Raw genomic sequence first — 20,631 nt, 5'->3', positions numbered from 1 at the left:
TTATTTACATCCTTGGGAATGCTTTCTTCTCTCCACTTACTTAATTTTTTGTTCAAGCTCCATCTCTTCCAAGAAGCTGTCTCCAACTCCCTTAGTCCATAGCAGTCTCTTGTTTCTTTGAATTCCCATGATATTTATTCTCTTTTCCAGTTGGCAGTGCTGACTTTATTTTCTTTTTGTGTCTCTGTCTTGCTGTCTCTAAAAAGACAGAGCCCTTGGAAGCAGAGAAAAGCCATATACTTGTTTAGTCTTCTCATTCTATTTTCCTTTTATTGTATTTGATATTTCTTGTAAATATGAATGTCATCTTACTTGGTTATAACCTTTGGCTTTTAAGTCTTGGTTTTCTGAGGTAAGCTGCAACACAGTCCAGAACCATATTTGCTCTTGGTAAACATTCACTCATCAAAATCTTTTATTTCCTTTCCTTTCCTTTCCTTTCCTTTCCTTTTCTTTTCTTTTCTTTTCTTTTCTTTTCTGATATCAAAGCTTTCCATCTTTCTTTCTTTCTTTCTTTCTTTCTTTCTTTCTTTCTTTCTTTCTTTCTTTCTTTTTTTCCTTTTGTGCTGAGAGTGAAAATGGAACTCAGGACATCATGTATACTAGGCAAACACTACCATTGAGCTATATACTTCTAGCCCCATTATAATCTTTATCAGTGTCTGAGAGTCTGCAGTAATATAGGAACTCTTGAAATAATTTCACTTTTTTTTAGTTTACTGTGTGTTCCTTGTGGCAACACTTTAAGAGTGAGAAAAATTTTGTGCTGTTCTTTCTTCCATTTAAATGATGTATCTGTAGGTGACTCATTTGTCATTTATTTTTGATAAAATTCAGCTATGAACTATTTGGGGCAGTATTTTTTGATGTAGAAACATCAGCATTCATTATATATATAAATGAAGATCTGTATATCAGAATTGAAGAAAAATAAACTGTAGTTGAGGTTATACATAAACATACAAACGTACACATACCTATAAACACAGTATATTTTCTACTTGATGAAAACATTTCTGTTGGTGATATTGTTATATGTTACTTAAAATGACTTTCAGTGGGATAATGTTTCAGGATCAAACTGAGTAGCCAGACAGTTGTAGACTGGTTTGTTTGATTGGGAAGAGACTAGAGGAAGGAAAAGAGTTAAGATGCTATTATATCTAATAAATCTAGCTGAGTGGTGTTGAGAAAATGGGCTGAAACAATAAAATGGGAGGTTGTTTTTTAGTATTTGTTTTTCCCCACCTATATAAAAGATGATATAGGCCAGTGGTTCCCCATCCTGGATGCACAGTAAAATTGCAAGGGAGTTTTCTTTTCAAATGTATGCTTTGGGCCCCACCCCAGACCAATTAAATTGGAATCTCAGGGGCCAAGATACTTTTAAAACAATCTTTCCACCTGATTTTAATGTGTACTCAAGGTTGAGGAAACCCCAGAATAGCTCATTTTAAAAGCACATAAGAGATACTTGTTTCTTTGAGTGGCAAAGAACACTGATAAAAACTTAGTGATTAACCTAAAAGCCACTTGTTCAGGTCAAAACCAAAACCAGGAACTCGGTTGTCAAGTTCTAGTTAAGTGTTCTTTTTAGTAAATTTGGGTGATGTGAACCTCACGTTTTTCATCATATTGCGTTTGTTTATTGTATATTCTGAATCAAACTTACTGTTAACCTATAGTTTATACATGACCCTAGTTTACATTTCACAGTAAGTTTGTGTTAAGAAAATAGTGCCCCCTTGCATGGTGCACACCTGTGATCCCAGCACTGAGGAGGTTGAACCAGGAAGATCCCTGTAAGTTCAAGGCCAGCAAGGGCTATATAGTGAGTTCAGTGCCAGCATGAACTACATAGTGACTCTAATTCAAAAAACAGTGAAATTAAGCAAAACAAACTATTGCCCCAAACCATGTAGCCAAAAAATACTTCTTTTATCTGTAACAGATTTTGCTATGAGAAGTAATGGAGAGTAGATAACTGTTGGCAAAGTTTATCTTTGGTATCTTTTTACCTCTCCCTGTATTTCTGGTGCATGTTCTTGTTCCGAAGCCCTCCTCACCTGCTGTAATAATGCTGGCTTCTTTGTTTTTCTTTTCCTCTCCAGCTTCAATCCCTTTCTTTACTAGAACAGAGTGCAAAGCTAAATGATTATGGCAGCCCATTCAATAGAGTAACATTTGAAAGGAGGCATTAGCTAATTTATTTGAAACTAATTGGTTTGTGCTCAATTTTTTGAGTATGTGCTTTTCAGAACTCCTTGAATAAAATTCTCACCTACAAAAGGATATATAAACAAGAATCAGAAAGTTGGTAACCTATTTTAGGAAGGCAGCCAAATCTTGCTGTAATGTTTACAATAAGATGGTTTGTACGTAGACTTGGCAAGACCAAGGACAGGAACTTTTTGGATACAATAATTTGCTGATTTGAAAACCAATTTACTATATCGAAACAAATCTTGAAGCTTTTCATAGTTGTGTCTAGTACTACAAATAAGGAGATGCATTTCACTCTACTTGCAATCTGTTTCTTTGTAAGTTGCTTTTTTCTGCTGTGCTGGGCATTAAACCTGAGTAATCACATGTGAGGTTAGTACTCTTATCACTGAGCTCCATCCCAGCCCATATACTACTTTATCATGTCCATGAGCAGTAAATTTAGCAGATGTTACACCAATCAGATTGTGCTGTGCATTGGATAAACACATTTTTCCTGAAAATCAAGAGTCAGCTAGTATTTCTTGCATGCAGGGGTTCACCTCTTCAACTATGGGACACAGCACTTTGTCTCAAGTTGTAAAATGGAACTGAGTAAACACAGAATCTGATTTGTTTACATAGGTGAAGGTCTTCTCAGTCAGTTTATTGTAATGTGCTTATAATTGTGATTTTGTGGACTGATTCACTTATCTTCCTTGTTTTAGGTAATAAATGTCTTCCTGGAAAATCAGTTGTGAAGTAGCTTTTTAAGTTGATGCATATTTTAATCCCTGTGGTTTAAATTTTAGTCACTGAACCTATAGTGATTATGCAGGGATAAATTCTATAAATAATTGTCCCTTGATTTCTTTCTTTAGCAGGTTCCTTAAAATAAGATGTTAACTTAAATTGGTGGGTACACTCATCATTAAAATAATGCCATTTATATAGCTGTTCATAAATTTCTAAGTGCTTTCATATATATGCATTATTCTATTGAATCCTAATAAGTAATGCTGTGAGCTTGGCAGAGTACATAGTAATTACGCCTTGTGGTTGAGAGAGGTTAAGTGATTTGCTGGCAAGAATAGCAGAGTGTGGGTTAGAGCCTAGGTTTTTTAGCTCTAGCACTGTCCCAGTGTTGTTTCTACTGTAATGGTTCTCTTTAAAACAAAGCTGTTATTAAACACTCAACCAATAAATTATTTATTCCAAAGAATAAATGCTTATTTAACTTCATAGGTTATAGTCATTGTGGTAGTTTGTGTTTTGTTTACTTGCATTGCTTTTTATGCCTTTTTGTCTAAAAGCTTTAAAATACATATTCATTAAACATGTTGAATTCCATCTTCAAAAAATGATTATTGACAATAGAAAAGAAAGACACATAGTTTTTGTCCTTGAAGGGTTCTTAAATAGTTGAATGTGTTTAGTAACATGTGTTACAGTTAGAAAAGAATTGCATTATACCATTTAATAACATTCAAATAATATTCTTTAATAAATTTTACAAATAAGTGATATGGCATATTGTATAAGTCTTAATTTTATTGAAGGCTAAATTAGTTTGGGAAAACTTTCTGAAAATTTGGGCAAGAGTATTGGGGTATGGCTCAGTGACTGAGCACTTGCCTAGCATGCATTAGGCCCTGGGTTTGATCCCCAGCACTGAAAAACAAATCAGCTATATGTTTACAGCATGACAGTTATAAGAACAGCTGTGGTCGATTAAGATATTTTACAGTTGAAGTTGGTGGAACACTTTATTTAAAGTTTAAAATTTAGTATTTCAGTTTAGATTACTTACAGTATAAACTCTGAAACACTTATTTGGCATCAAAAAGTGGAAGGTGGAAAAGATCCATCCAAGAGCTTCATTGACAGTGTAAGGGGTGATGCTAGGAACAGTTCACCACAACAGTAAGTGAAAACTTACATTGAGTTTCTGGGGAGTGGTTTGTTTATCATATTGATTTCCTGGGCAGGGGTGCTATTTGTTTGTCTCAAGGCACACACTGAAACTTTGATAAACATCTGCTATTCTCCCAGCTCAGCCCAGCAGCGCACAGTGAGTAATGCTTAAACTGTGTGATGCCATAGACAGCTATTCCAAAGGTAGCAAGATATACTACATTTTAAATTTCCTATTAACTTAATCGGAAGCCCTGTAGTGTGTTCACTGTCTTGTTTTGACACTTATTTTATCTGAATCTGTCTTGTTTGATCTCTGTCTTGTATTGACTGATTTTATTCGAATCTGTTATGTTTGATAGTATCAAGTCTGAGAGTATAGGCAACTACACTGAAGACAATAAGATTCACTATGATACTCGTTCTGGTTTGACTATTACCCTCTTTTGAAGTCCTATAATGTCTCCAATGTTTTGTTTTCGTTGATTTTGCTCTGTACTGCTATGTTCAATTTTATTATACCTGATGATATGGACAATTCTATTGAAGATAACAAGAGACATCATGGTAACCATTGTAGACCACCTTGTATTGTGGTTTTAAATTATGTACTATGTTCATCCTTTTATTTTGAATAACCCCATTTTTTTAAAATTTGGTTTTATACTTTTCAAAAAAAAACATGTGTGATGCCCACCCTCATTCTACAGAGGATGGTTGTTATCATGAGCTAGCAAAGGAAATCTTTTAGTTTTCTTTTTCTCTACAGTTTGAATATATCCAGATATTTCTTGAAGCATTATAATGCTCTTACAATATTGGGTCTTTGAAAAGTTTCACAACGAGTGTCTGCTTCTCTTTTATGTGAAAAATACCTTACACTCCAGGCCATCTTTTAATGTTACAAAAGAAAATTATGTGAGGCAGTTTTATAATGTTCGAGTTTGTGGCTGCTTATAACTAGTTCACTCAGTATAACAAATATTTGTCTTTCTGTCTGTCAAAGTATCTTGGCTGTTCTAGGATTGAAAGCAGGGTCCTGGAAGCTCTCTATCACCAAACTGCATCCTAGCCATGGAAATATTTTTCCCACAATTTGAGGATGCTACTGGCATCTGGTGGGAACAAGTGAGGGATGCTTTCAGGCATCCTTCAATGAGGAAAGGACAGCCCTCCACAACAAAGACTTTTCCAGTTCAGAATGTTAATTCCAGTTCAAAATGTGTCCAAGGTTCACTGATCCTAGGATAAAGATAAACATCATACCAAAAACAAAATTTAGTGCATGTTCAAAGAGGGAATAAATTATATTTAGCTGAATCATTGGAATATCATCGGGAAATTTATAAGGTGAAAGGTTGGCTTTAAAGGGCCGGACATGAAATTTTGTAGTTATGTATGGCAGGAAGAAGCTACATGAATATTGCCATCCTGGAGTCTCCTCAGACTCATTAAATCAAATAATAAACTCTTGTAAAAACCGTAGGCCCCCTCTTGATTCAGATCAGACATTTGCATGTTATTCTGGGCTCTTTTTTTCCTTCACCGTCTGTATCTTGTTAGGAACTAAAGTACGGTGGTCAAAGCTTGTTGAATAGCTTTCAGCTCTGTTTCCTTCCTGTGCATTCTCACTGCCATTGTCTTCTCTCTTCCTTACCTTGACCTGTGAACAGTTCCCCAATTTCTGTTTCCTATGCCTCAAGTTTGCTTCACAGTTAATCATCTACACTAGCTAGCTAAACTGCTCTTTCCAATTGTGAATCTGACTGCCACTTGTTACTCAACACTTTCAAACCAGTAGCTAGTGCCCTAACAGTACTTTTCAAGGTTCTATTTCCTTGTTCTTGGTTAAAAAAAATACTAATACACACTCTTTGCTTTAACTGTGGGCATTTTTATATTTTATTATTCAATATGCATTAACCTATTAAGATTCATCCAAATATGTGAAGCTGTAGTTAACTATTTTGAATGACTGAATTGTCTTACATTGTGTGATTGCACCTCATTCAATTCACTTTTCTATTGATGGCTTTTTTTATTGTTTCCATCTTTTTCTTGGTGAACAGTGCTGCCGTTTCTGCCTTTTCCCCCCTTGTGACCAGTTCTGCCATAAGCATTATTATGTATGTTTCTTACTGTATGTATAAAATTTGTTTCTTTTTATATACTTGGAAGTGGAATTGGTAGGTTATGTGATATGTCAGTGTTCAAACTAGTTTACACTTAGCATTTCCATGTAAATGTGTAAGCGAGCCTTATAAATCCACATCCCGCCCAAATACATAGTATTGTCAGATGTAGAAATTTTGGCCAAATTAGTTTAAAATGCTATTTCAGTGAAATCTTTATTTAAATTTTTCAAATCACCAATGATGATATCTGCTGAAATGCCTATTGGCCATATATATTTCTTATATAGAAAAGTAGTGTTGCATTTCTTTTGCGCATTTTCTATTGAATGTTTTCTCTTTCCTTATAGAACTCTATAATATTATGTATTATATATGTATAATATATTATAATTTTGAAATACTCCTTACACAAGTAATTTTTTCAGTTTTTTGTGTTATATCATTTCCTAGTTTATAATTTGCTTTACTACATTTTAGGGTATCTTTTGATGAATAAATCCTTAAAATTTTAATACATTTAAATTTATCAGTTGTTAATTTTTTAAATATTTTTTTGTCCTCTATAGCAATAGAATGTGTAAAATCTATTAATCTGCAGTTTTACTAAGGTTTTTTTGTGTGGTACCAGGGATAGAACCTAGCATCTTCACACTAAGCAACAACTCTAGTCCTTTTTGAGACAATTTTTTGCTAAATTGTGAACTTGCCCGAGCTGGGCTTTAACTTGTGATCCTCCTTCCTCATCTCTTCCCTGAGTACAGCTTCTAGGATTACAGGTGTGAGTCACCACACTTGGCTTATTTAGAGTTTTAAAGTGTTATTTTTGTGTTTACATTCTAAGTCCTTATTGAATTGATTTTTCAAATATGATATGGAATAGAGGTCCAGTTTCATGTTTTAATGTATCAGTTATCTTTCCAGAGGCGTCCTTTCCTATTTTTCTTTTTAACCTTTTTTTTGAAAAAAGAATTTACAAACCAAAAATTCATCCATTTGAAATGTATTGCTTATTGAATTGCATGGCCATTACTACAGTATAATTTAAAATATTTTCATTATCCCAGAAGAAATCCATATCCATTACGTCCCTCTTTATTCTATTTGCCTACCTCTGCCCAACCCTATCTAGGCTTGGACAGCCACTGGTCTGTCTCTATAGATGTACATATTCTGAACCTTTCGTATAAATGATTCATACAATATGGAGCCTTTTGTGATTGGCTTTTTTCATATAGTATCTTTTCAAAGTTCATTTATGTTGTAACATATATCAGTACTAGATTCCTTTTTATTTCTGCATAACATTCTATTATTTCCATTCTTTGGGTAGTATGAACAAAATTGCTGTGAGCATTTATGTAAAGGTTTTTGTATAGATGTGTTTTCATTTATCTTGGAGACATATGTGTAACTGATTGTATGCTGATTCTATGTTTAACATTTTGGAGAAATATCAAAATATTTTTCAGAGTTGCTGTACCATTTTACATTCCCATTAATAATGTACTATATAAGCATTCTAATGTCCGCATATCCTCAACAACATTTTTTCTGTATTTTTGCTTATAGCCATCTTAGTGGATGTGAAATGGTGTCTCATTTTGGTTTTGATTTGTGTTTCCCTAAAGACTAATGGCGTTGAGTAATGTGACAGATGCTTATTGACTATATGTCTTTGTAAAATGTCTATTCCATTAACTTGTTTCTAATTTTTTTTTTTTTTTTAGATTTTGCTTCGAGATAGGATCTTACTAGGTTGTTAAATCGTGCCTGCTGGGTTTGAACTCAATTGCCTCTGCATCAGCCTACCAAAGTGCTGAGATTATAGGCATTTGCCACCATGCTAAGCTTCCATTTGATTTTTGGGTTGCCTTTTGTTTTTGTTTTTGTTTTGTTTTGTATTTTTGAGACAAGTTTTCAGTATGCAATTCAAATTGGTCTTGAACTCACTTTGTAGCCCAGGCTGGTCTCAAACCCTCAGCAATCCTCCTGCCTTAGCCTCCTGAGTGCTTAAATTACAGATGTGTGCCACCACACTTGGCTTGATTTTTATATAATGATATCCATCAACCTTGCTGAACTAAGTTGTTTATTTTTTTAATTTTTTTTTAGTTATTTTTTGTGATGGAGGGCCTTCAAACTTAGGCCTTTGAGCATACCAGGAAATTCTCTTCTACTGAGCTACACTCCTGGCTCCTTCTAATGGATTTGTTAGGATTTGGCACATACAGGATCATATTATCTGCAAATAGAGATGATTGTACTTCTTCCTTTGAATCTGGACCCCTTTTATATCTATTTCTTGCCTAATTGCTTTGATTAGAAATTCTGAAACAACACTAAATTTTGTGAGAGTGGATATTCTTGTTTTGTTTCTCAGTTTAGAGAGAAAGCTTTCAGTTTTTAATCCATTAAATATGATGTTAACTCTGATTTTTTTAGTAGATGGCCTTATCAGGTTAAATTCCCTTCCAAACCTAGTTTTTTTAAATTAATATCTGTTTGCAATACATGAAATTTACATTATTTTGAGTGGTTTGTAAATGTATATGAAATATATTTATTATTTTACATTCAATTTCTCCCTCTTCTTCCCTAATCCTTTGTTCCCCTACTCCAAAAAGTCTCGCTTTACTTTGGTCTTTAATTTATTTAAAATGCATTTTTGTATATTTCTTGAGTCATAAAGAAGTCATTGGATTTTTTCCAGTGCCTTTTTTGTATATGGAGATAATCATACTTTTTCGTCTGTTAGTACAGTAATGAGGTGTATAACATTAATTTGTTTTCTAATGAACTCATTTTATATTCTTGGCCTACTATACTTCAGTTTAGTCCCATACAGCCTCCAAACTGTATTTCATGTCTTGGTTTTAAAAGTATCCTGCTGTTCCATGTCTCCATACTTTTCCCCCTTGAAATGACTAATTCTTCCTCTTCTCCACGTTCTGCATTTCTGTTGACCTCTTGTATTCCAGATTAGACCTTTCTTTATCGCTCCCCTTTCCCCTCATCCTCTACATGATTACTCTGAACTGCTATTATAGTATAGCAGCTATGATTGTTAATTGTGGTTAATATTTTTCATTCCGTATACCATGAACCATGAGTTTAATAATTCTGAAAAATAAACAATACTACAATAAGTACATATATAGGTTGCATAAATGTTATCATTAGAAAAAAAATATGTGCTTTTCATTTTATTGGATTTAGAGTTTAAAGTAGTGACTTTGTTGTCATTCCAGTAAGTAGTACAATATTGTGTGGCATACAGAATTTGTCTAATGTGTTTTATTCAGTTAAGCTTGCTTCGTTTTTAACAATTTTTTTAAAATTTTTTAAAGCCTGCTTCTCATCCTTGGTGCTTTTTTGAATGCTTCCACAATTTGTCTCTTTGCCTTTCCTCTGTATTTTTCTCTACTTCTTATGCATGTATCCTATAGTTCATTCAGTTCGGACCTCTCATTGTCTTTCTGAATTTTGCTTTTGGGGTGTGATCAAAGTAAATGGTTGGTGAGTTTTTCAATTTTTAAAAAAGTTGTTACAATAAAAGTCATATTGCCATTAATACTCTTTAAGATACCACCTTTCACTTTGCACATAATTGTTCCATAGTTCTTGCTACCTCCTGAAGCAGTTCTGGAAGTCATCTTGGCATGATTAAAAATACAGTGAATGTTGGTCCTGAGTGCCACCCAGTGGGAAAGCAGCTTGGTATAAACACTATATATCCTTATCTACCTTAGTCACCAGAGCCGGTACCGTACGACTTCTGGATTGTTCCTAAGGTCAAAATGATTATGGAATGTGAATGTTTTTAGTTGATTCAGGGCATTAATGCAGTCACAACAGCACAACTAAAGACATGCATAGAAGACAACTTGCAGAACTGCTTCAGAAAGTGGCAAGGACAATGGAATAAGTTAGAAGCAAAGGGAAATTACTTTTGAGGAAGATTTATAGCAATCTGTATTTTACTATACTTCTTAAATCACCATATTTTAATCACAGCATATATTGTTTTGTTATGGGACAATATTTTAAATAATGAAAAGTACCTAGATGGTGAAAGAAACAGCACATGATTGCTTTATCAGCAGAGATAGGATTATTAACCTAGCAATTTGGAAATCAACTGTAACTTTGACATATTCTGTATTACACCATTTGATATACTCTTAGAGTAGTTGGCTCGCTTTTTTGTGGTACTAGAGATTGAACTCGGGGCCTTTCCATTGAGCTGTATCCTCATCTTTATTTTTTGTTTTGAGATAGGATCTTGCTAAACTGGCTGGGCTGGGTTTGAATGTGCCATCTTATTGCCTCAGCTTTCTTTAGAGTGTGCTGGGATTACAGGCATGTACCACCATACTCACATGGTTGGCTACTTTGAAGTAGGTTAAATATTCAGTGAACTTAATTTGTAATTAATGTTTATGACAATAAACACTATGTTTACATTGAAAATAGTAAAATATAAAATGTTTTAAGGATTAATATATTCTTTAAACAGATTTAATCTTGAAAGTCCTATTTTTAAGTGAAGTCCAGGAATATTGGGAAGTAAATGCACATTTGTGGTTAGGTTTAGGTTTTTTTTCCATTTGTGTTTTAGCATGTCTTGGTTTAATTTTCTCTTTTTAAGTTGACCTGTTGTCTTTCATTTGCCATGGGCACAATTAAGATAGTGAATCTACTACTTTCAAGTTGCAACTAAAGTTGTCACATTTAGTTGTATCAGAGATTAATGACTAATATCAACAGGTATACAAGTTTACTTGTCCTATACAGTCTTGTCATCTTGTCACCCAAGTCTTCTCACATTTATCTATGTAGTAATATTGTTGCCTCAAAATCCTTCCCATTGTAGTCTGTTGTGTCCTTTTCTGAATTATTCTTTCTTAAAGAGTTTTCCTTATGTCACTATCACACTGAAAAGAAATATTTTGTAGCTTTCTTAGAGCTGGGTTTGAAACCCAGGGCTCTGTGCATACCAAGCATGAACTTTACTTCAGAGCTATGCCACCAACTTCTAAAACATGATTTGCTTTTTTAGTGCTAGGGCTCACATGCCATATCTTGAGCATAGTTTTTAAGGACCACCTAATCCTGCAATATTTAGATGCATCATAATTTAATAATTCTACTATTGTTATTTGTTTAAATTTAATAGGAATACACAGATGCAACTGTACTTGTTGGCTTTATACTGTTTTCCCTTAGAGGAATTTAGACTTTTTTAGGGCAGATAAGGCAATCTATATATGAATTCCCTACATTCATTGCTATACCCCTCTGGAACAGTTGAAAATACATCTTTGTCATTTTTTTCAGTACTAGGAAGCAAATCCAGAGTGTTGAATGCCTTAGCAAGTGCTTTATCATTGAACTACATCCTTAATCCCAACTAGTCAAATTTTTAAGCTGAAAATTATGGGAAGGAGCATGACAATCTATGGCTGTTTTATACATCAACTTCTTATAGTGTCTGATTGAAATCTATAGGAAAATGGTGCCCTGGTGATCTTAGATGTATTCATATAAACCATATAGGCCAGAGTCAGTCTTGCAGGAATATTCTACATTCCCCCAGTATATGATGAGCTGGAGGTACTTTTGAGGAGCTGTTATAGGGTCATTTTTTAATCCACCCTATCTTGTTAGCATCTCTTTTTCTTCTGGTGCTGCACAGCTATGAATATAAAATTGTATGGCTTTACCCCAGAGTTAATTGAAACATGGAATAACATGGGGTTTGTATTATCTTTCATTTGATCCACCCAGTTTGGCTTTGTCAAACAGGACTAGGGAACTGTTGAAGTAATAACCATGCTGATGGTGCCATCTCTGTATTAGTAATGTACTGTCTGAATCTGGTCTTACTACTGGCAGCTGCCACTGTGCTAATATGTTTGACTACTTAACATAATAATAGTGGAGGTTTTAAGGTTGGCTTATAGAATTTGCCACTACTGTATAATTTGTCAATTTTCTATAAATTGCTGTTAGTTTCAGAATCAGTATTTACTATTGTGCTGTTAAACAACTCAAGTAAGGATGGCTCATACTTTCTAAATGTAGTATTATTTTAAGGGACACAGTACAATAGGCTATAAATTTAGTCTTAATCTGGATAAATCAAAGATAAAAGAGATTTATCTAACATTACAAATTGCACTTGGCCACCTCCCTCCTTCAGGAATGTCTTAGTTACTTTTCTCTCGTTGTTGAGACAAAATACCTGACATCCACAGTGAAGCAAGGAAATGTTTATTTTCTTACAGTTTTGGGGGTTTCAGCCTATATTCAGTTGGCTCCAAGGCAGGATGGCATGGTGAGGCAACCGTTCATGTCCACTGCAAACAGCAAGTGTGAAACAGTGCGGAAAAAAAGGAAAGACATGCCTTCTTCCATGCCCTTACACTGTATGTTGGCTCCGCCCTGGGCAAGTGCAGTACTCACATCACCAATCCCAGTGCTAGACAACAAACCAATCACAAATACTAGCTGCATCCATGATTGTATGAGATTTTGGGGAGCCATCCAAACACATACTATAACAAGGAGGATCCAAAATCTACTGTAGTTATTCTGGCGAGTTGGATTCAGACTTCTCTCATTATGTCAGATTTTCCCTTCTCATGTAGAAAGATACCAAGGCAGTGATGGTGAAGCTGCCTTAGTGGGTGTGCAGAGTCCTCTCTCTCAGCACATGAGCTAAGCTGTCGAGGCATCGCATTAGCAGCAAGCATTAGATAACTGCACACAAAGGGACAGTGTTGGCACTTTGCAATAAATATGTGGGTCTGGCATTGCAGTTTGGGTGCTTGGTCTCTGTTATGGCTTGTGTCTAGATGTCCTCCCAAAGCCTCATGCAGTCATAGGTGGGCTTTTCAGAGATCATTTTGTGTAGGGTGTGTGGTGCTGAGATTAAGGATGTGATACTAGGATTAAGGTTGCTCCACTTTGGGTGTGAGCGCTATCCACCCTAAGGGCCAGTGTCCTAGTTGGAACATAAGAGAAAAAAAGGGAGCAGTTGCAGTCACTTGTTGCTTCACTGCTTTGCTACCTTCTGCCTAGCAAGAATGGTTTCTCCTCTATGAAGGCTGTCTCCCATGCCACCTTGCTTTGGGCCAGCAGACTATGGACTGAAACCTCTACAAACTGTGAGCTAAATAAACCTTTCTCCTTTGACCATGAGTGTCAGGTATTTTGTGTCAGCAATGATAAAATTAAGACAGTCTCTAGGTTTACCACCACTGTACTAAGGTATCTTAATTCATGAAAATAAAAAGTACAGTATGTAAACATTTGGTTTTCAATGGCTGGTTGACCTTTATCAAGGCAGAAAGATCACCAAAGTCAAATTAATCGCACATCAATTCAGCTGTCCTAGATATAGACATTCTTACCCAGACTAATAATTATTTAGATGTTGCAGGTTTTTTGTGTTAACAAAATAATTTATGTGAAAGCAATTTTCCATTAAAAGTTAAATATTTTAAAGATGTTCCTTATGCTATGGACAGCCATCCGTGCCCCTCAGATCCAATGTTTGTATACAAACTAGGACAGAAAAAGTTCCAACCAAGCAGAGTGGTGCGAGTAATAAGAGTTTTAATTCCTGATACACTATTAGATATATATTCTGCTGGTTTTTTTTGAGGACTATTCCTCCCCTTCACTCCCCCAGAATGAACTGTGTATTTTTGGGTCTCCCCAACACTCATAGTTTTGTAGTGGGGGGGAAACCTGCTATTTACTTAAGTGTTTCTGAACGTTCTCACTCCTGGGCTGGATTTCTAGTTATATTTCTTCATTTCCTAAAGCCTGTCTGTTCAACCTATCCATGTATACTGGTATAATTATCCTTGTTACTGGGGGCTGGGGATTTAGCTCAGCAGCATAAGTGCCTGCCTTGCAAGCAGGCAGTCGTGAGTTCAATCCCTGGTACCAATAAAAACGAAAAAGACAAAAAAAAAAAAAAAATCATCCTTGTTACTCTCTGGTTCCCTATCACATCAAGTTCCATTTTCTCATGTTTGATTTTGGTCCATATAATCTACTGCAGGCTAACTATATTTCCTATAAAGAGCCTCTTGGTGGACCCTATCTCTTGATCCACCCTGCCTGTTATTCTCTATTTTTTCCCTGAAGTTAGGGTATCTAGGCCATCTATATTAGAAATTATATCCAACCTTCTCTGCCTCATTTCTGTTTAGCTCTTTTTCTGTCATTAGTTGTCAGTTTGTCTTCTTCATTTCGCTTTCTGCTCCATTCATTGTGGCCTCTCTGTTACTGTTTTGGAATCTTGTTATTTTTCTCTTTTAGAATGCCCTGCAGTATTCTCTGTAGAGTTGAAATGGTGGCTGCATATTCCCCTAGTTCCTCTTTATCCTGGAAGCACCTTGTTTCTCCATTAATTTCTAGGGACAGTTGTGCAGGATATATCAATCTTGGCTGGAGGTTATTATCTTTCAAAGCTTGAATTATTTCGCCCCACGCTCTTCATGATAGCATAGGGGACATCTTTAATTCCCTGTTAACTCAATCAGGATCCATTTATGACTTATACTGTTATATCATGACTGATCTTAGTTAAATCTGACGTGTTTGATTGCTGCTTGTTATTGATAGATTTTATTCAAAACCTGTAAGGTTGATGGCAACAAGTTAAGGAGTACAGACAACTATACTGAAAATGACAATGATTCACTACGATATCCATTCTGATTTGAGTCCTACCTGTTTTTGTAGCTCTATACTATCTATAAAGTTGTATTTCTGTTAATTCTGTTATGTACTGATATGCTCAATTATACTTTATCTGATGATATAGCCAATTCTGTTGATGATAACAAGAAACCGCACAGTAACCAAGATAGAACTCCTTATACAGCAGATTTATATGTCTTTTTAGTTTTATATGTCTATAGGAAAAAGTTTAGCTCTGTCCTGCTTTGTTATGTTTTTCCCTCTAACATAGAAAGGATAGAAATACATGTTGACTCAAGCTTACGTAAAACCTATAAACAGTTTTACGTAAACTATAAACGTAAACAGAGCACTGATCTGATGACACATGATGAAATGAACAAAAACTTTGAAAGAAAGAAAGTGGCACTGCAGTACCCAATCCTGATTCCAGAGTGTTATGATGTGAAATCCAGCAATATTTAATCTTCGTTCAGAAGGATTTTAATCTAATATGCTCTGTTAGGTCTCAACATAAATGAAGATACGGATAAACGCATACATGTCTAAGTGTATAGGATTGATAGCCATAATACTTAGTTTTTGTTGGATAGTTGAACAGAACTGTTTGCAGTCTCCCTGGTTGAAATCCCATTTATATGTTCCACTTGTGTACCTTGAACAGCTATTTATAGGGAGACAATATGTATACATCAGCTAGTGATTTATTACTATTTGTTTTCTTTGAAAGTATGTACTATTTCTGCTTGTTTTCTATCTTCTTTTGTCTTTCTTTAAATAAAAAAAGTTAAATATTTTCATTCTAATTTGGATTTTTTAAAATGATGCCATACAGTAGAAATGATAATTTAATGTCACATAATACAATGATAGATATTTGGTTGTAGAACAAGTTGTGTTCCCATTAAAATAAAATATAATAGCCATTTGTAGTTAAGTATGTATTCATATATATCAGTCTTATCAGTGGGATATCTATGGTTAGAATTCAGTTTGCTTTGCAAAATAATAACTTTAAAATAGCATACTATGATTTTTTTCTTATAACAAAACAGTGCGTGCTTTATATAGAAAATTTGGAAAAGCATAGAGAAGAACGTACAAATCACTCCTCACTCCATCAACCCTAAGTAAATATTAATATTTTGGTGTATTTCCTTCAGCCTCTTGCTCATCTCTTTGCATATCACAGTATCAAAATTTATGCAAGTCTGTATAAAATGTATATATTTAAAGGAAACTCTGTATATAGTTTTGTAGTCTAAATATTCTAGTTACTACTCTGTTAACATATTTCCATATTAAGCTAAACTACAACATTTTTAAAGTCTATAAGATATTCTGTTTTAAGGAATATATATTTTACTTAACGTATATCCTTCTCTTGGACATTTCAGTTACTTCTTTTTTAATGGTACTGGGGATTGAATCCAGGGAGCATGCTGAACTACAATCCTACTGGTTTAAAATTTTTTTATTTTGAAATAGGATCCTGCTAAATTGCCTAGTCTGCAGTCTGTCTCAGCCTTCCAAATAGCTTGGGTTGCACATGTGCATCACCAGACCTAGATGCTTCTGAGTTTTTCCTCCTTTATTTTTTTATGGGACTGGAGATTGAACCCAAGGCCTCACACATGCCAGACAAGTTCTCTATCACTTAGCTATATCTCAAGAACTTTAGTGTTTTCAATAACGTTGATATGCAAGTATACCGTATTTCCATTTGGACCAAAAATGCTAGAGATTGAATTCATGTGTCAATAGATAGGAGCACATAGAAGGATTCATTTTGTCAGACTATTTTCCAGAAAAGTTGCCTTAGTTTTTATTTCTGTTAGTGGTGTGCAGAAGTGCCTGATTCAGAATAATCTTATGAATGCTGTTAAAAATCCTTCAAATTTGATGAACTAATTATGGTATCTTAATGATGGAATTTATTTTGATACCAATGAAATCAAATATATTTCCGTGTTTGTCATTGATGATTTTATTTTTTTAGATTTTTTTATTTTAAAAACTAACAACAAAGGATGAAAACAATACAGAATTTTAAGAAATAGATAGGAAATTAACACTAGTTAATATATTACATATTGTTATCTTGAGAGTAGTTGTTCATTTTTGAATTTGCTTATGTCTTTGGCCAGGTGATCCTTTTCATTTTTGATAGACTGTTGGTTTTTTTCTTATGTAGCTAAATTTGAAATCTTGTATTTGTGATTTCTTCCTTTAATATTCTGAAAGTTTCTCCCAGTTCTGTTAGGTGACTTCATTAAATATAATGTTTTTTTGTTTTTTGTATAGCTCACTTTCATGTTTATTTTTTCATCTGGGTTTTATTTTAATATCAATTATGGTGAGGTTATAATATTTGTCTTTTGAAAATAAAAAGTTCTACTTAATAAATCCTATATTGATTTGAAATGCCAAATTTATTATATATAAAATGTATAAGGCTTAGCCATTCTTAAACATCATTTTGATGTTTGAATGCCGATACACTGTTTCACTTGTCATCATTTCTTGGTGAAACTGAAAACTTTGTAGAATAGAGCTGACCTTTCCTCCCCATTTTTTAGAAAAGTCTTGTACTTCCACGTGACTTACTTCTTGCATAAATCACTGGCCTTTTATCGCTGAGCATATATGTAGTCTGCCTTCTGGTTAGCAGCTGTGATGTCTTCTTGAAGCATGCTTTCATTTGTACTCTTTCTTCTCAAAGTACCTGTGTTGTGTTCCAAGAGTATTCCTTCTTTGGTTGCTACAGGTCAGTGAGATCTGCTTGTTGTTGTTTCTCATAATTGTTAGTTTGAAAGCATTTTTCTCATTTTGTCTGATAGGTACTTTACAATTTTTTACTCTCTACTATGGTTAATATTTTAATTCATCATGAAGTAACAGAAGTTTTGTGACTCATACATCTTATTCAACAAGGTTTCAATGCTATAAACTGTTTATTATCTTGTCCTGAACTGTTTATTATCTTGTCCAGCACAGTATCCTTCTAGAGAATACGAAATCAAGAAATCACCTGTCTTTGCAGAGGGCATCTGTTGAAAGCAAATGCCCAAACACTGGGGTTGTCATTTCCCATCAGGCTCCCACATCAACCTCTTTTTTTTTTTTTTTTTTTTTTTTTTTTTTTTTTATCAGTACCGGGGATCGAACTCATGACTGCCTGCTTGCAAGGCAGGTGTTTATGTCCCTGAGCTAAATCCCCAGCCCCACATCAACCTCTCAATAATTTCCACACTCCGTTCTTCCATCAGCATACAGCTGTGATGCCTTATGTTTTCATTTTTCTATTGTTTCCAGTTTTGACAGTTCTTTTAGATTAAAAAAAGATAAGTATTAGAATGTGAGAGCATACTAACCAAATTTTATGTACCAATTTGCTCACATGTAACAATAGTAGTTCTCAAGTAGTAGACATTTTAAGCTTTTATTTTCATATGAGGAAAAAAAGGATGAAAGTTTTTTCATTTACATGCATTTTCCTAAACCATAATTCAGGCACACTTATTTCATTATCAAAAGAAATAAATATAATTGTCAGTGTCTCTTATTTTATTTCATATTTTTATGAATGTTGTTATTTATTATGCATAGACTGAAAATTTCCCTTTAGTTTTCTGTTCATTTCTTCTGAGAGTTTTACATCATTAAAAAATATTTATAGGGGGCTGGAGATTTAGCTCAGCGGCGTAAGCCCTTGTCTTGCAAGCAGGCAGTTGTGAGTTCGATCCCCGGTACCGATAAAAAGGAAAAAGACAAAAAAAAAAAAAGTATGTATTTTCAGTTGCTCTGGAATGATGATGAATCAAGTGACTTTGCCAGTGTTTTATAGGTAATAACTAGAGAGATTCAGAAGTATAGTTCAGCTTCAATCTAGTGGTTATCTGCTAAATACCAGCCCATATGACTTCTGTATACTTTCATGTAATACTTCAGGAATGACACAGTATTGGTTTGATCACAAAACTTTTGTAAAACTCAGTTTTAGTAGAACTAAGTGAAGGTGATTCTTTCTGCATTATTTGTTTCAATGAAGTGTTGCTCTCTAAGCAGATATTATTTGGTGCTGGAGTGGAACAAGAATTGATAATATCTAAAGTTGGTGTCTGAGCTTTTTAATCTACCCTAACAACTTGTGTTTAATCCATAGTTAATGTTAAATGAAATTTCCTTGAATGAAAGATAATGGCCTTGAGTCAATGATGCTAACCTAGGAAACAAGGAGAATAAGACTGGAAGGTGAAGATCAGGATTTCCCTACAGAGAGCAGAGAATTTGACTCTCATGATACTTAAATGTTATATTTTGCATATACTTTGTGGTTTGGTCACAACTTCTAAGCCTTAGTGTAAGAGGAATGATACTATTGGGAGATAGTTCTCCAGGGGTCTTACATTTCTGCAAATCTTACAAGTGAAGCATGTAGTGTTCTATGTTCTGATCTCTTCTCAAGGATGTTTGTACAGAGAATAGTCTTGCACAATAGGCATATCATCTCTCTTTAAAGTAAAAGTCAGATTTACTTGCATCCTTGGAAAAATGAGATTATATCTCTCTCTAGAATAAGCGACAGTCATGCTTACTCTCCAGTAAAAATAATGATAATGTCTCTCTTTGAACAAAGGGTAGGCATGCTTACTATTATAAAAGATTTGGGTTTCTTATGCCTAGGTTCCTCTTCCTATAATGTGATGTATGTGTATGATACATCTGGACCCACCTATATTGCTATTAAAGGATTTAGGGGACAAGTGGAATTGGTCCATATGTACTGTTTATGCCACTAGCTGTGCCATGAATAATAAAGTCCTTTTCTTTCACATAGGAATCTTGCATTTTATGCTACCATCAATACAACAGAATTAAGCTAATATGCTGGCTTATAAGTAAGGTAAAATCTCAGACCCCTCAGAGTTCTTGGTTGGTATTCAGCAAAGGTACAGTGGTTTTACCTGTAAGATGTTACCTGCTTAATTTTCTTTAATTATTATTTACTGATTTCTTTAAAGTATTGCAAAATTAACAAAGGCTCATATCTTTAAGGAAACAGAAGAGTATGTGTTTCTCACATGAAACAATTATGAAATGGCAAATTAGGAACAGCTGAGGGCTTCATAATAGCGTACATTAATTTCTGAACACAAAATTGGGACTTGAAGTAAAATTTGTACTCTGCTTCTTATTGCATGAAGCAGTATTGGGTATGTTGGTGGTTAGGAAATTCAGAATTCGTCTGACCCAGGATATTCTAAATGTGAGGCGGGAGTTCATAATAGTGGAGGAGTGGAAAAATCACAGGCAGAACATGGACTTTGAAGTAGTATCTGAGTTTGATACACCAGTGCTGTCTGCTCTTACTTTTATTTAGTTTTTTGTTTGTTGTTGAGACTGAACCAGGATATTGCTGAGTTACATCCCCAGCCCTTAAAAAAATACTTTGGGAGACTTAAGGTGTAATTCAGTGGTACAGCACTTGCCCAGCGTATGTGAGGCCTTCAGTTCCACTCCCTGCATTCCACACATTCTTTTTTTTTTTTTTTTTTTTTTTTTTTTTTGTATTTTGAGAGAGTGTCTTGCTACAACTGCCCAGGTTGGTGTCAAATTTGTGATCCTCCCACATCTGTCTCCCAAGTAGCTGAGATTACAC

At 34.5% G+C, this 20,631-nt stretch overlaps 1 protein-coding gene and 1 long non-coding RNA gene across 4 annotated transcripts in view; one reads left to right on the top strand and one right to left on the bottom strand.

Moving 5' to 3' along the window:
* Lrch2 (leucine rich repeats and calponin homology domain containing 2) overlaps positions 1-20,631 on the top strand; it is a 104,348-nt gene that overhangs the window by 2,138 nt on the left and 81,579 nt on the right. The gene's annotated exons all lie outside the window — the stretch shown is intronic.
* LOC106027193 (uncharacterized) overlaps positions 1-20,631 on the bottom strand; it is a 146,328-nt gene that overhangs the window by 64,834 nt on the left and 60,863 nt on the right. The window lies entirely within an intron of this gene.

The sequence above is a fragment of the Cavia porcellus genome, unplaced genomic scaffold (assembly GCF_034190915.1).
Source record: "Cavia porcellus strain 051 isolate PalLab524CR breed Dunkin Hartley unplaced genomic scaffold, mCavPor4.1 scaffold_3, whole genome shotgun sequence".
Lineage (NCBI taxonomy): Eukaryota > Metazoa > Chordata > Mammalia > Rodentia > Caviidae > Cavia > Cavia porcellus.
Note: the sequence above shows the minus strand (reverse complement) of the source record. Positions and strands in the feature narration are given on the sequence as shown.